Source organism: Saimiri boliviensis, chromosome 3 (assembly GCF_048565385.1).
Source record: "Saimiri boliviensis isolate mSaiBol1 chromosome 3, mSaiBol1.pri, whole genome shotgun sequence".
NCBI lineage: Eukaryota > Metazoa > Chordata > Mammalia > Primates > Cebidae > Saimiri > Saimiri boliviensis.
Window position 1 is genome coordinate 157926325 of NC_133451.1, and position 16430 is coordinate 157942754.

Consider the following 16430-nt stretch of genomic DNA (forward strand, 5'->3'; position numbering starts at 1 on the left):
GCCAATAATTTGCCATTAGATTTCACCTTCAGTAGCTATAAATTTGGATAAATTTCTCTGTTCCTGAAGTCACCAAAATATCCTAAGATTCCTAAGCTTTGCAGGAAGTTATCATTCTTACTCATCTGTATGACTTGGAAGCATTGTAAGCCAACTTTCATGCCAATTTTCAGAAGAGAGCTGTGATGCCTAATACTGAGTGTCAAGTTGATTGGATTGAAGGATGCAAAATATTGATCCTGCGTGTGTCTGGTTGGGGGTGTTGCCAAAAGAGATTAACACTTGAGTCAGTGGTCTGTGGAAGGCAAATCCACCATTAATCTGTGGACACAATCTAATCAGCTGCCAGTGAATATAAAGCAGGCAGAAAAATGTGAAAAGTAGAGACTGGCCTAGCCTCTCAGCCTACAACTATTTTGAGACAGAGTTTAGCTTTGGGACTCAGACTGACTCTCCTTGCTCCTCAACTTGCAGACAGCCTGTTGTGGGACCTTGTGATCATGTAAGTTAATACTTAATAACACCATCTCTACCTCTATCCTATTAGTTCTGTCCCTCTAGAGAACCCTGACTAATATAAGAGCTTTGTAAGCCTTGGCTCCATTTAAAGAAAAAAATCAACCTTATTTCTTTCATACTGTTCATATTTGATTAGATAAGCAACATTCTCCAAAATGGCCTTCCAGTCAAAGTAAGAACCAGTGTTTCCAATTATCTCTGTTTAACAAGCACCTCTGCAAATAATAAAATTGGCAAAAAAAAAAAGTTTCTGAATTTATTTTTGAGGCATATGAAACAAAGTCAATCCAAAGTAGTTTTTGACAAAATACCCATAAACATTACAATTAACTATGTTTTCAAATTAAAGTGAATATACATCTAATATATAAAGTGAATATATTATTTACAGAGGAAAAACATTTTCAAATACAATATCTAACAATTATGAGAAACAATATGAATATACATGTATCGTTAGAATATATAAAGAATACTTCTATGTATTGTCCTAATGAAGAGACTTAGTAAGTTTGGAGTAGGTCCTAAATATCTATATATTTTAAAAAATAACACAAGTAAGTAACGTAAATACCCAGCTGAAACCCAGTAGCCCAGAATATGCTAGATTCAAATTAAAGAAATAAAACCAAAATCAAATAACATTAAAGAGTAACTGAAAGTATGAATAGTAACACTATATTGTTGCATAATGTAAGGCAAAGCAGCACCAGGACTCTGAAAAAAATAGCAATATATCAATGGCAAGGGCATCAGTAAGTCTTGAGGAACTTCATACAATTTCTGAAATACTTATTTTAACAATATTTTCCTCATAAAATAAAATTAATCAAGGGAATGCTTAACATCTCATCTGATTGGATGCCTCCCTTGCAACTTATATCAAATAATCTGAATTATTTGTAGCACTTCTCTTTATAAAAGTAAAAGAAGAACTGATTTCTGATTCTTAGGGGATTCAGGGAACTCTAAAAGACAATTTTACCTGCAAAAGATATCCCTTGGAATTTGATTTGAGAAGGCAAAGATATTAACAGTTGTAAGAAGGTTTGAAAATTTGATTAAATTGGATTCTGGGCTACTGAGAAAATACTTGGCTACCTATTTAATGAAAGGGTCAACAAAAGATTTTAAAAGCAAGCATAAAATGTAACAATTGTAAAGAGGCTTAGTTCTTACAAAGGCAAACATATTATTTTTCTTAAATATTCAAGGGTATAATAAAGTCGACAAAAGCACAACAAATTTTTCTAATAAATGTCAGAATTTTTCCCTCTAGGTAGATTATCCAGAAGGTGAAGAAAAACATTCTGTAAACTCTTATTAAAGGTACACTATTAATAAAAAAAGTTATTGTCATTTTAACAGAGATAAATACAAATTCTAGTTTTGCATCAGTATGTCAGTATATTTAACACTAAAGTCCCCCCTCCCCCCCTTTTTTTTTTTTGAGATGGAGTCTCACTCTGTCGCCTGGGCTGGAGTGCAGTGGCACACACAATCTGGGCTCACTGCAATCTCCGCCTTCATGTTCAAGCAATTCTCCTTCCTCAGCCTCCCAAGTAGCTGGGACTACAGACCACCACGTCCATCTAATTTTTTGTATTTTTAATAGAGTCGGGGTTTAATTGTGTTAGCCAGGATGGTCTAGATCTCCCAACTTGACGAACTGCCAGCCTCAGCCTCCCAAAGTGCTGGGATTACAGGTGTGAGCCACTGCACCAGGACTAAATTTCTTTTTTATGTAAAAACACATGAAATCTTATCTAGCTTTGACCACAGCAGATAAAATTTATTTTCTATAAACCTTCTGGAACTCTCTGAACTCATTCAAATTTTTACCTATACTTTCCTCTTTCTCCTGGAAGAAGCAGTCATTTTACTTTAAGAGAAACACTACTCTTTTTCTTAACAAAAACGAATACTTTATGCTTTCCATACTAATGATTTTCCTTTCTGTCATTATTTCTCCCAATAGGTTCTTATTTACATGATTGGTTACAACTTTTAACTACCATAACTTTTATTATGCAGATGAAACTATGAAGTAGGTAATTGTGAATAGTCTTTTACAGCACAAATATTCTGTAGCAGATAAGTATATCTTACAAATACATACCTCACAGCCTTTTATAGCCATATACTTCCTTATAGTATAACTTCTCAATTTGGTAAAAGTGAATGTTTATTAAACCACTGAGCTCAAACCTCTAGCTATCTATTAACACCTCTAACTACCATAAAAATAAATGGCAAATGGTATGCACAATTAAAACATTTGAATTAGTTTCCACAAAAATACATTTGAAATTATTAAAAGTTCAATTTTCTTAATATCTGGGAAATATAGAAATGTTTAATTCATAAGTGCTTATTTATCACAAAGTCAGTAAGAATAGAGTTCTTTTAAAAATTTTTAAATACAAAAATTTGGTAACAACATCTGAGGGTAGGAAAATATTACATGCATATAACATATATACAAAAATACAAGTATTGAAAGTTTGATTTTCTTAATATCTTGTAATTATAGGAAGATTTAATTTATATAAGTGCTTTTTTATCACTCAGTCAATAGGAATAGATCTCCTTTGAAGTTTTTAAAATTCAATAATTTGGTAATATCATCTGAAGCTGAGAATATGTCACATACATATAAAATATACATACATATATGAGCATTCAGACAGACACAAAATAGAGGGCATACAGCTTCAACTGTAAAATTTTGGATAGCAATTAGGGATAAAAAACAGAAAAACAAATTCCCCTGCTTCATATAAAAGATCTGGCTCTCCTCCTTGCCCTATTTCTATAATTTTACTAAGATTGTGTTTTTAGCAGACAGAACAAATTGAGGTTACATGGTCAATGTGAAGGCTGAAGTGTCTTCACCAATATGCATGAATAAGATTTTTAAGACTGTCTTTGCCTCATGTCTAATCTGACGATGGCTATGAACTCAGTTTTGGCTGAGAGACTGAGGGGAAACCAAGTGGCCATTGCAGCATCTCAGAAGCCCATCTGACTTGAAAAGAGATTCAGTATGTCTCCACTTAGCCGTAAAAGGTCTCACATAAGGGTCAATGAAAAGTCTTTGCCCGAAAAAAAAATAAAATCAACTCCTTACTGAGCTTCTGCAGTAAGTACAACTGCAGCACTGGATTAGGCGGTGAAACTCACCATGGACCCTAATTTCCCCAGCCAAGTAAAAACATAAAGGATCCAATAAGCTGACATGGCTACCTAGGAGAAGAGAGTGGGATCCAGGGAATCAGCACTCCATCCAAGTCACAATACCAGAAAACCATCAAACAAAGCAAACTTGGGTTTAGGTTAAGAAAAAAAGACTTTATTCCAAAGACTACTGCTATAGGGGAAATGCTGTGACCATTAGATCTACAACTATCTGGCAGGTTAGAAAGAAGGAGCTTTCCTTGTATAGGAAGGAATGATGCTACAAAGACTAGGTGTGGGAGAGCGGAATGGCAGATGGTGTGAGTTTTGATCAGGGAATGTTTTTTTCTGCAGACATACGACTCTCAGGTGAGGCCATTAAGGAGTTTTTCTGTTTCAGTGTTTGTTTAATCTGAGTCAAGATTTCAAGGTCTCCAGTCAAAAAAAGAAACCCATCTAAATTTTAGTCAAGTTAGAGGGCATTCTTTCCAGATTGGCTAGAGGACAAACAGGTCAGTTAAACATTTATGAGTCAAATAATAGGAATTTGAAGGGTCTCTGTCTAGCCTTTACACAAGTAAACAAGGGCATCATCCACAAGTCTTATTTAAGTCATATGGAGAAGGGCTGTTCTTTTTAGTAAACTATATCCTGGAACTCAAAAGAGTGGGAGTTCCTGAATTAATATTATTTTCAGGAGGAGAGGGTTCAAGTAAATTTCAATGTTGTTAAAATAAGGAAATTATAAAAATTCATGTAATATTGGATTACTACTTGAAATATCCAAATCGTGTGGGTCTTCTAAATGAGTCCATGATCATTTAAAAGTGAATAATTTACTGTCTATGGCCATATAACTCTGAACGTGCTTAGTCTCATCGGAATTCAGAGATTAAGCAGAGTCTGGCCTGGTTTGTACTTGCGTGGGAGACTGGAAGCTGTAGGGGTATAAAAAAACTAGCAACTAATTATGAAATTGTCTAAAATATTTGTGTCTCTAATACTCAGGTTTTACAAAACTAAGAAGGGAATTATGATCAACAACAATAATTTGTGGCTTTCTTAAGTATCCAAAGAACAAAAATTGTATTAACAAAAAAAACTGTTGAAGTTATAAAACTTAACTGTGAAAATAAAACTGAAATAACATTTTGTATGAATACACAAATATGCATTACAGAATTGGCTCAACGTTTTCTTAAAATTCTGATGAAGTTACAGAGATAATAAAATCATCATGGCTTTCAACTTTGGAAATTGTGGTTTCACTTCCAATCTTTCCATATCAGTGAGTTTAAGAATAATGAAAAATTTAACAATAATTAATAATAATGTTTCATCAGTTGAAGGAAGGTGTATGCTAATCGCATCCCTGCCTGGGTGGAAGCATGGGAAATGTACAGAGAAGAAATCTACGGAGCTTAACCATGATGTGAACATCTATAGTTGTTTCCACAGAGTGCACATTGTTTGCAAATGCTTCATATTAACTGTGATTTGCTCATGAGAATGTTTACATTCGATTCTGAGCCTAGAACTAAATGTTAAAGCTTGTATTTCATGACTAAGAAGGCAATTATTCTGTCAGACTCAGTAACAATCATAGCAGTTATTTGATTATCAGGTTGAAGGTTCGTTAACTACCTGGAGCTGTTATTTAAATTATACTTTAAGGTTTTATTATCTTGACTCTTAACCATGCCAAATCCATCTCCCATTTCAATTCTCTTTTTCCCTTAAGTCGTATCTGTCCTTTTGCTTTATTTCAAGCAGTAAGTCTATTAAATACTATGCACAGAGTCCACAAATTGCTACCAGAAATCACTGTTTATTGCTGCTAAAAAAATCAATTGCAGGTTAGATATTTAAATGTGCCTAGATGGACATTGCGTATGTTATCTCCAAAATGATATTCCACATAGTTTTTCTTACTAGTTATAGAAATAAATAAGTTGGAGAAAACTACTATGATAGTTGAACATTGGAATTAGCATCATCAATCTCAAATAAAACATGAATAATATTTTTGTCAACATAATAGTTTTTTTAAAACCTTAAATTGAGAGTCACTTTTCAAACTTCAATTCAGTTGATAAGGCTTTATGGAAAAGTGAATAAAACTCTGCACTTGAGAATAAAAGTTTGCAATACTTTTGGTTTTTTCATTTTCTAAGGAAATTTACTCAATCAGTTTTTAAATATGTAACTCAGATGGAGGTATAACACTGGTTGATAACACTGTTGTAAATACTAAATCAGATTATATCTGTGTTAGGGCAGCTGAGATGATTCGTAATATTAATGATGTTAGTTCAAATAAAATACTTACCCCAATAGTCTTATTTCCTATTTAGTGAAAACTTATTTAAATACATAATAACAGAGTGCCATCATTAAATACAATAATCAGATTGGAAACTGGTCCTCCTTAATCAGAATTATTAAGTGCTTTTGGTATTGACCAGATCTGACCAGATTTTCCCTAATAGTGCAGTGCTACAAATAAAAGCCAGCATACTTTCCTCCTTACTTCCCCAGCTCCACAAGAGCCCTGACATTGCCTTCTGGACAGAATTTGCTAAAATTACAACTGGGGATGCAGCAGCCTCGAGAGGGTACTTGAAATTACAACTACAGCAAGTACACACTATGAACCAAAACTGGGGACTTCGTGAACATAATGGAAAAGGATTCCAGGCAGTCTAACCTTATACAAAGCCTAATAACTAGTGCAAATATTACTAATCAGTGTCATTCAAGGCTTTACTTTCTGGCTTTCTGCTTCTAGCTGTGTAACAGACAGTGGCAATTTCTTACGTAATGCCAACCAGGACCCCGAGACATGATGGCGAAGTTGGAGTGAATGGATTTGACCATATCAATTGCCTGGTCACCAGGGCTGACTTTATCACTATCACAGTGGATACTGTTACCATCAATGACTTCTTTCTTCACTAGCCTCAACTACATTGTCTATATGTTCCAGTATGTAATTTTACTTATGGCAGGTTTTGTGACACAGTCAAGGCTGAGAACAGGAAGTCTGCCATCAAAGGGAAGCCCATGTCTATTTTACAGGAGTGAGATCTCACTGTCAAATAGGGTCATGCTGTTGCTGAATATGTTGTCAAGTCCACTGAGGTCTTCAGTATCTTGAAGAAGACTGATGATCATTTGAAGGGTGGGGCCAAAGGGCTCACTGTCTCTGCCTCTTCTGCTGATGCCCCATGTTTGTGATGAGCATGAATCATGGGAAGCATGACATTTTCCTCAATATCTTCAAAAATGTCTCCTGTACTGTAAACTACTTAGCACCCCTAGCCAAGACCATTCGTGATAGCTTTGGCATCATGTAGAAACTCATGACCACATTCCATGCCATTACTGCCACCCAGAAGACACTCTGGGAAACTGCAGCATGACACCTGTAAAAGTGCTCAGAACGTCATTCCTGCATATATTGGTGTTGCTGTGGACTAAGTCATCCATGAGCTGATAGGAAAGCTCACTGACATGAACTTCAGTATCCCCACACCCAGTGTGTTGCTTATGGATCTGATCTTCCATCTGGAAAAAGCTGCTAAATATAATGGCATCAAGAAAGTGGGGAAGCATGAATATTACGGCCCCCAGATGGCATCTTGGGCTAAGCTGAAGACCAGGTTGTCTCCTGTAGCTTTAAAAGTAAAACCTGCTATTCCACCTTCAATGTTTGAGCTGGCATTTTCTTCAACAACCACATCGTTAAGTTCATTTCCTGATGTTACAATGATTTTGGCTATAGTAACGGAGTGGTGGACCTTGTGGTCTACCTGGCTTCCATGAAATAATAGCCGTCTGAACAACCAGACCCAACATGAGTATGAGAGGAAGAGAGAGCCTCTCAGCTGGCAGAGAGTCCTAGCCCCGGTTCAGTCCACCAATACAATGAGAATCTTCCCTCCTTGACACAGTTTTTATCTCTGGCCTCTTGAAAACGAGGGATTTAGGGTGTGCTACTATATACAGCAAAAAAAAAAAAAAAAAAAAAAAAAAAAAAAAAAAAAAGACAAATTTCCTGATATAGGACAGAAATTCCATTTTAAAACATATGAACACTTTTCAGATACCTACCTAATGTCTTCCAGAGTTTTATCCTACGAACTATGCTGGATAAGGTGTTGTCTGCCTGACAAAAAATGTACATGTAGTGCTCAATCTCTAGTCCTGGAGTATTAAAATTTCTCTTTGTTACCCTACAATTTTTCACATATGTTCAATTTACTTCTATTTCCTTTTTTTCAGTGCCTTTCAATCTTGTGCACTCCACTCAACCTTTAAGTTTTGGTACAAATATCTTCTTGCCTAGATGAATGTATATGATATCTGTAGACAGAGTTTCTATAGGATGTATCATGTTATAACAGTTATTATATCATACTCTATGCAATTGATGAGGCTCTCTGTTCTTTTCAACACTTTTGATTCTCCCCACCCTACAACAGTGCCTTGCACAGAAAAGATGCCCAATCAATATTGACTAAATGAGTTGTGGTTTAAGAAATATTTCTTTAGGATCTACTATGTAACAGACATTCTTCCTGGAAGAGCAGTTTGTAAGTGTGTTTGTTTATGTTAACCTCTATAGGATGTCTTAGTTGGCCCATTCATTCCAGGAACCTGAGCATTTCAGTTTTGTTAAGGTTAGATTCTGACAGTCCTTTCTGTGTGTGGAGTCCTGAAGAGACCCTAGGGAGATTCTGTAACTTCCCAAGTTGAAACCTATCATAAACTGTGGTCTTTTGTACTTACACAGCTAAGTACAGAAATAGAACACTTCTATTCTGATGTACTCAAAAAGAAGAGAAAAAATGTCCTGAAATAGGAGGTAAAAGCAGACACAGTAATTTATCAGCCCAGAGACTCTTGATTGGCAGTACTTCCAAGCAAAAAATTCTCCAGCACGGGGCAAATATCTACTAGTTTCCACCAGTGAAAAAACTATTGTAAAATGATAAATGAGTCTCCCTACTGACAGAGAAATTGCAGGAGGAAAAACTTACACAAAATGTTAACATATAAAAATGTATCATGGAGGTGTTAGCTTGATTGAAGCAGATGGTAAAGGTACTATGGTTCTACCACTTTGACATTTGTCTAACCTCCTAAAAGCCCATCATTAAATTTCTAGGCTTGAGAAGCACTACTGGAAAATCATACTGTATGATTTGAATTACTATGAACAGATATAGGTTCATTTTATATGTATAGTTAAATAGCGAAAATGAGGAGGACATTAGGTGTGAACAGGTTAAATTACCTCGCTAGTAGATAATCATTATATATATCAGGGAAATTACTTCTACTCTTTATTTTCTCAGCCATTTTAATTAAGAAAGGATCTCCAATTATGTTCTCACATATCTTTCCATGTGTTTTGTTCCTTCCATCTCCACTTCTGAGGCCATCATTCAAATCCTGTCATTTCTCACCTTATAATAATTTTCTAATGATTCCTTTATGTTCAACCTACTATCTTTGAAATTTTTTCTCCATATGAGCAGTTCTGAACTAAAATGTAAGGACGCTCTTGAATCAGAGCAAGGTGAAGAGATAGAATTACTTCAGTATCATTATTATTCAAAATCAGAATGACCCAAATATTATACTGTAGCTCATGCTATATGTCTCCTTAATATTCTTTAATAGTCTTTAATTGTTTTCCATGATTAAATCCAAGCATTTTATCATGGTCCATTAGTTAAAGTAGGCTAAGCTATCTTGTGTTAACAAATTAACTCCAACTTTCAGGGGATTAGCCAAATAAGACATTCATTTTTCACTCAAAGAAATTCGCCATGGGTCAGGACTGTCCTCCATCTGCAGCTACACTGTATGAATGTTTGGTGCCCTCCAAGGTTTCTCTAGAATAGAAATAAAGGTCATGAGAAAAACACTTGTTCTTAACTGCTCAGCCCCAGAATGATTTCTTAGGTTGTCTTTCTGTGAAATATATGTCGAAAAAAAGATTCAAACTCTATAAAATATTTTATGAGATTTATTCTAAGCCAAATATGAGTGATTGATGGCCCATAACACAGCTCCAAGGAGCTCCTGAGAATATATTCCTAAAGTGATCAGACTATAACTTGGTTTTATACATTTTGGGGAAACATAAGACATCAATCAGGCTGGGCATGGTGGCTCATGCCTGTAATCCCAGCATTCTGGGAGGCTGAGGCAGACGGACCACTAGGTCAGAAGTTGGAGACCAGCCTGACCAAACATGGTGAAAACTTGTCTCTACTAAAAATACAAAAATTAGCTGGGCATGGTGGCACGCACCTGTAGTCCCAGCTACTCAGGAGGCTGAGGCAGGAGAATTGCCTGAACCTGGGAGGCAGAGGTTGCAGTGAGCTGAGATCATACCATTGCCCTCCAGCCTGCATGACAGAGTGAGAGTCCATCTCAAAAAAAAAAAAAATGATAATCAGCCTTTTGAGAGACCGAGGAAGGCATATCCCTTGAGGTCAGGAGTTTGATACCAGCCTGGCCAACATAGTGAAACACTGTCTCTGCTAAACACTGTCTCTACTAGAAATACAAAAGTTAGCCAGGAGTGCTGCTGGGCACCTGTAATCCCAGCTACTCGGGAAGCTGAGGCAGGAGAATCACTTGAACCAGGAGGCAGAGGTTATAGCAAGCCAAGATTGTGCCACTGCACTCCAGCCTGAGCAATAGGGCAGGACTCAGTTTCAAAAAAAAAAAAAAAAAAAAAAAAAAGACATTAATCAGTACATCTAAAATGTGCATTAGTTTAGGCCGGAAAGGCAGGACAATTCAAAAGCAGGGAAGGGGAGCTTTCAGGTCATAGGTAGATTCAAAGATTTTCTGATTTGCAATTGGTTGAAAAAGTTTAGTTACTGACTAAAGACCTAGATTCAATAGAAGGGATGCCTGGGTTCATGGAGACCAGAGTTCCCATTATGCAGGTAGAATCAATAAAAGGAAATTTCTGGGTTAAGATAAGAGGTTACGGAGACCAAAGTTCTTGTTATGCAGAGGACACCTCTAGGTAGAAAATTTCAAAGAAAACAGATTGTAAATGTTTCTTATCAGAGTTGATCCCTTCTGGATCAGGAAAAAGGCATAGAAAATGAAGGAGATTCTCTTCAGAATGTAGATTGTCCCTACAAGAGACAGCTTTGCAGGACTATTTCAAGATATGGCAAAGAACATAATTTGGGATAAAATATTTCAATTTCCTTCCAGGCCTGCTATCTGTCATGTAATGCTGTTCTAGAGCTGGGCTGGAATTTGGTATCTTACTGCTACAAAAGGTCTGCTTTGTCAGTCTTGAAATCTGTTTTTTTTTTTTTTTTTTTTTTTTTTTTTTTTTTTTTTTTTTTTTATTGCATTTTAGGTTTTGGGGTACATGTGATGAACATGCAAGATTGTTGCATAGGTACACACATGGCAGTGTGCTTTGCTGCCTTCTGTCCCCTCACCTGTATCTGTCATTTCTCCCCATGCTATCTCTTCCCACCTCCCCTCCCCCCGCCCCTCCCCCATTTCCCCCCAACAGACCCCAGTGTGTAGTGCTCCCCTCCCTGTGTCCATGTGTTCTCATTGTTCAACACCCGCCTATGAGCGAGAATATATGGTGTTTGATTTTCTGCTCTTGTGTCAGTTTGCTGAGAATGATGGTTTCCAGGTTCATCCATGTCCCTATAAAGGACGTGAACTCATCGTTTTTGATGGCTGCATAATATTCCATGGTGTATATGTACCACATTTTCCCTATCCAGTCTATCATCGTTGGGCATTTGGGTTGGTTCCAGGTCTTTGCTATTGTAAACAGTGCTGCAATGAACATTCGTGTGCACGTGTCCTTGTAGTAGAATGATTTATAATCCTTTGGATATATACCCAGTAATGGGATTGCTGGGTCAAATGGGATTTCTATTTTTAAGTCCTTGAGGAATCGCCACACTGTCTTCCACAATGGTTGAATTAATTTACATTCCCACCAACAGTGTAAAAGTGTTCCTATTTCTCCACATCCTCTCCAGCATCTGTTGTTTCCCGATTTTTTAATGATCGCCATTCTAACTGGTGTGAGATGGTATCTCAATGTGGTTTTGATTTGCATTTCTCTGATGACCAGTGATGATGAGCATTTTTTCATATGTTTGTTGGCCTCCTGTATGTCTTCTTTTGTAAAGTATCTGTTCATATCCTTTGCCCATTTTTGAATGGGCTTGTTTGTTTTTTTCTTGTAGATCTGCTTTAGTTCTTTGTAAATTCTGGATATCAGCCCCTTGTCAGATGGGTAGACTGCAAAAATTTTTTCCCATTCTGTTGGTTGCCGATTCACTCTACTGACTGTTTCTTTTGCCGTGCAGAAGCTGTGGAGTTTGATTAGGTCCCATTTGTCTATTTTGGCTTTTGTTGTCATTGCTTTTGGCGTTTTGGTCATGAAGTCCTTGCCTACACCTATGTCCTGAATGGTTTTGCCTAGATTTTCTTCTAAGGTTTTTATGGTATTAGGTCTGATGTTTAAGTCTTTAATCCATCTGGAGTTAATTTTGGTGTAAGGTGTCAGGAAGGGGTCCTGTTTCTGCTTTCTGCACATGGCTAGCCAGTTTTCCCAACACCATTTATTAAACAGGGAGTCCTTTCCCCATTGCTTGTTTTTGTCAGGTTTGTCGAAGATCAGATGGTTGTGGGTATGTTGTATTTCCTGTGAGGCCTCTGTTCTGTTCCATTGGTCTATATCTCTGTTTTGGTACCAGTACCATGCTGTTTTGATTACTGTAGCCTTGTAGTATAGTTTGAAGTCCGGTAGTGTGATGCCTCCCGCTTTGTTCTTTTTGCTTAGAATTGACTTGGCTATGCGGGCTCTCTTTTGGTTCCATATGAAGTTTAAGGTGTTTTTTTCCAGTTCTGTGAAGAAGGTCATTGGTAGCTTGATGGGAATAGCATTGAATCTGTAAATTACTTTGGGCAGTATGGCCATTTTCACGATGTTGATTCTTCCTAACCATGAACATGGAATGTTTCTCCATCTGTTTGTATCCTCTCTTATTTCGTTGAGCAATGGCTTGTAGTTCTCCTTGAAGAGGTCCTTTACGTTCCTTGCTAGTTGTATTCCTAGGTACTTTATTCTCTTTGTAGCAATTGTAAATGGCAGTTCGTTCTTGATTTGGCTCTCTTGAAGTCCATTACTGGTGTATAGGAATGCTTGTGATTTTTGCACGTTGATTTTGTATCCTGAGACTTTGCTGAAGTTGTTTATCAGTTTCAGGAGATTTTGGGCTGAGATGATGGGGTCTTCCAGATATACAATCATGTCATCTGCAAATAGAGACAATTTGAATTCCTCCTTTCCAATTTGGATACCCTTTATTTCTTTTTCTTGCCTGATTGCTCTGGCTAGAACTTCCAGTACTATATTGAATAGGAGTGGTGAGAGAGGGCATCCTTGTCTAGTGCCAGATTTCAAAGGGAATGCTTCCAGTTTTTGCCCATTCAGTATGATATTGGCTGTTGGTTTGTCGTAAATAGCTTTTATTGTTTTGAGATACGTTCCGTCAATACCTAGTTTATTGAGGGTTTTTAGCATAAAGGGTTGTTGAATTTTGTCAAAAGCCTTCTCTGCATCAATCGAGATAATCATGTGGTTTTTGTCTTTGGTTCTGTTTATGTGGTGAATTACGTTTATGGACTTGCGTATGTTGAACCAGCCTTGCATCCCCGGGATGAATCCTACTTGATCATGGTGGATGAGCTTTTTGATATGCTGTTGCAATCGGTTTGCCAGTATTTTATTGAAGATTTTTGCATCTATGTTCATCATGGATATTGGCCTGAAATTTTCTTTTCTTGTTGAGTCTCTGCCGGGTTTTGGTATCAGGATGATGTTTGTCTCGTAAAATGATTTGGGAAGGATTCCCTCTTTTTGGATTGTCTGGAATAGTTTCAGAAGGAATGGTATCAGCTCCTCCTTGTATGTCTGGTAGAATTCAGCTGTGAACCCATCTGGACCTGGGCTTTTTTTGGGTGGTAGGCTCTTTATTGCTGCCTCAACTTCAGACCATGTTATTGGTCTATTCAGGGTTTCGGCTTCTTCCAGGTTTAGGCTTGGGAGGTTGCAGGTGTCCAGGAATTTATCCATTTCTTCCAGGTTTACTAGTTTATGTGCATAGAGTTGTTTGTAATAATCTCTGATGATGGTTTGGATTTCTGTGGAATCTGTGGTGATATCCCCTTTATCGTTTTTTATTGCATCAATTTGGTTATTCTCTCTTTTCTTTTTTATTAATCTGGCTAGTGGTCTGTCTATTTTGTTGATCTTTTCAAAAAACCAGCTCCTGGATTTATTGATTTTTTGAAGAGTTTTTTGTGTCTCTATTTCCTTCAGTTCTGCTCTGATCTTAGTTATTTCCTGTCTTCTGCTAGGTTTTGAGTTTTTTTGATCTTGCTCCTCTAGCTCTTTCAATTTTGATGATAGGGTGTCAATTTTAGATCTCTCCTTTCTTCTCATGTGGGCACTCATTGCTATATATTTTCCTCTAGAGACTGCTTTAAATGTGTCCCAGAGATTCTGGTATGTTGTGTCTTCGTTCTCATTGGTTTCGAGGAACATCTTTATTTCTGCCTTCATTTCATTGTTTATCCAGTCAACATTCAAGAGCAAGTTGTTCAGTTTCCATGAAGCTGTGCGGTTCTGAGTTAGTTTCTGCATTCTGAGTTCTAACTCGATTGCACTGTGGTCTGAGAGACTGTTTGTTATGATTTCTGTTCTTTTGCATTTGCTGAGGAGTGATTTATTGCCAATTATGTGGTCAATTTTAGAGTAGGTGTGATGTGGTGCTGAGAAGAATGTATATTCTGTGGATTTGGGGTGGAGAGTTCTGTAAATGTCTATTAGGTTTGCTCGTTCCAGGTCTGTGTTCAGGTCCTGGATATCCTTGTTGATTTTCTGTCTGGTTGATCTGTCTAATATTGACAATGGGGTGTTAAAGTCTCCCACTATTATTGTGTGGGAGTCTAAGTCTCTTTGTAAGTCATTAAGAACTTGCCTTATGTATCTGGGTGCTCCTGTATTGGGTGCATATATATTTAGGATCGTTAGCTCTTCTTGTTGCATTGATCCTTTTACCATTATGTAATGTCCTTCTTTGTCTCTTTTGATCTTTGTTGCTTTAAAGTCTATTTTATCAGAGATGAGAATTGCAACTCCTGCCTTTTTTTGCTCTCCATTTGCTTGGTAGATCTTCCTCCATCCCTTTATTTTGAGCCTTTGTGTGTCCTTGCATGTAAGATGGGTTTCCTGGATACAGCACACTGATGGGTTTTGGCTTTTTATCCAATTTGCCAGTCTGTGTCTTTTGATTGGGGCATTTAGTCCATTGACATTTAGGGATAGTATTGTTATGTGTGAATTTGATGCTGTCATTTTGATGCTACCTGGCTGTTTTGTTGGTTAGTTGATGTAGATTCTTGATTGTGTTGCTGCTTTTTTACCATTTGGTGTGTTTTTGGAGTGGCTGGTACTGGTTGTTCCTTTATATGTGTAGAGCCTCTTTCAGGAGTTCTTGTAGAGCAGGTTTGGTGGTGATGAAATCTCTGAGTGCTTGCTTGTTCACAAAGGATTTTATTTTTCCTTCACTTATGAAGCTGAGTTTGGCTGGATAGGAGATTCTGGGTTGAAAGTTCTTTTCTTTAAGGATGTTGAATATTGGCCCCCAGTCTCTTCTGGCTTGTAGGGTTTCTGCTGAGAGATCTGCTGTGAGTCTAATGGGCTTCCCTTTGTGGGTAACCCGACCTTTCTCTCTGGCTGCCCTTAGCATTTTCTCTTTCATTTCAACCCTGGTGAATCTGACGATTATGTGCCTTGGGGTTGCTCTTCTTGAGGAATATCTCTGTGATGTTCTCTGTATTTCCTGGATTTGAATATTGGTCTGCCTTGCTAGGTTGGGGAAGTTTTCCTGGATAATATCCTGAAGAGTATTTTCCAGCTTGGATTCATTCTCTTCATCACATTCAGGTACACCTATCAGACGTAGATTAGGTCTTTTCACATAGTCCCACATTTCTTGAAGATTTTGTTCATTCCTTTTTGCGCTTTTTTCTCTGTTCTTGCCTTCTCTTTTTATTTCATTGAGTTGGTCTTCGACCTCTGATATCCTTTCTTCTGCTTGGTCAATTCGGCTGTTGAAGCTTGTGCATGCTTCACGAAGTTCTCGTGTTGCGTTTTTCAGCTCCATCAATTCACTTATTCTCCTCTCTATGCTGTCCATTCTCGTCAGCAGTTCGTCCAATCTTTTTTCAAGGTTCCTATTTTCTTTGCGATGGGTTAGAACATGTTCTTTTAGCTCATTGTAGTTTCTTACTACCCATCTTCTGAAGTCTGATTCTGTCATTTCATCACCCTCCTTCTCCATCCGGTCTGGTTCCCTTGCTGGTGAGGAGTTGTGATCACTTTTAGGAGGAGAGGTGTTCTGGTTTCGGGAGTTTTCCTCCTTTTTACGCTGGTTTCTACCCATTTTTGTGGGTTTATCCACCTGTTGTCTGTCTCTGTCCCAGGGAGTTGGAGCTTTATGAGTTTCCGTTGCACTACTGCCTTTTTTGATTTTTTTTTTTTTTTTTTTTCAGGTCGGACCCGCCCAGCTAGCAGCACGCCTAGCCTCTGCCTGCCTGCAGGGGCTTTGCTGAGCTGCTGTGGGCTCCGCCCAGCTGCCCTGAGCTCT

General features: G+C 37.5%; 1 long non-coding RNA gene across 1 annotated transcript in view; it reads left to right on the forward strand.

The window, feature by feature from the left end:
• Nucleotides 1–6689, forward strand: part of LOC141583935 (uncharacterized) — a 50096-nt gene extending 43407 nt beyond the window's left edge. Inside the window, exon 4 of the long non-coding RNA XR_012516766.1 lies at nucleotides 6235–6689. This is a non-coding gene — a long non-coding RNA (uncharacterized LOC141583935). The remainder of the gene's footprint in view (nucleotides 1–6234) is intronic.
• Nucleotides 6690–16430: the final 9741 nt, after the last annotated feature.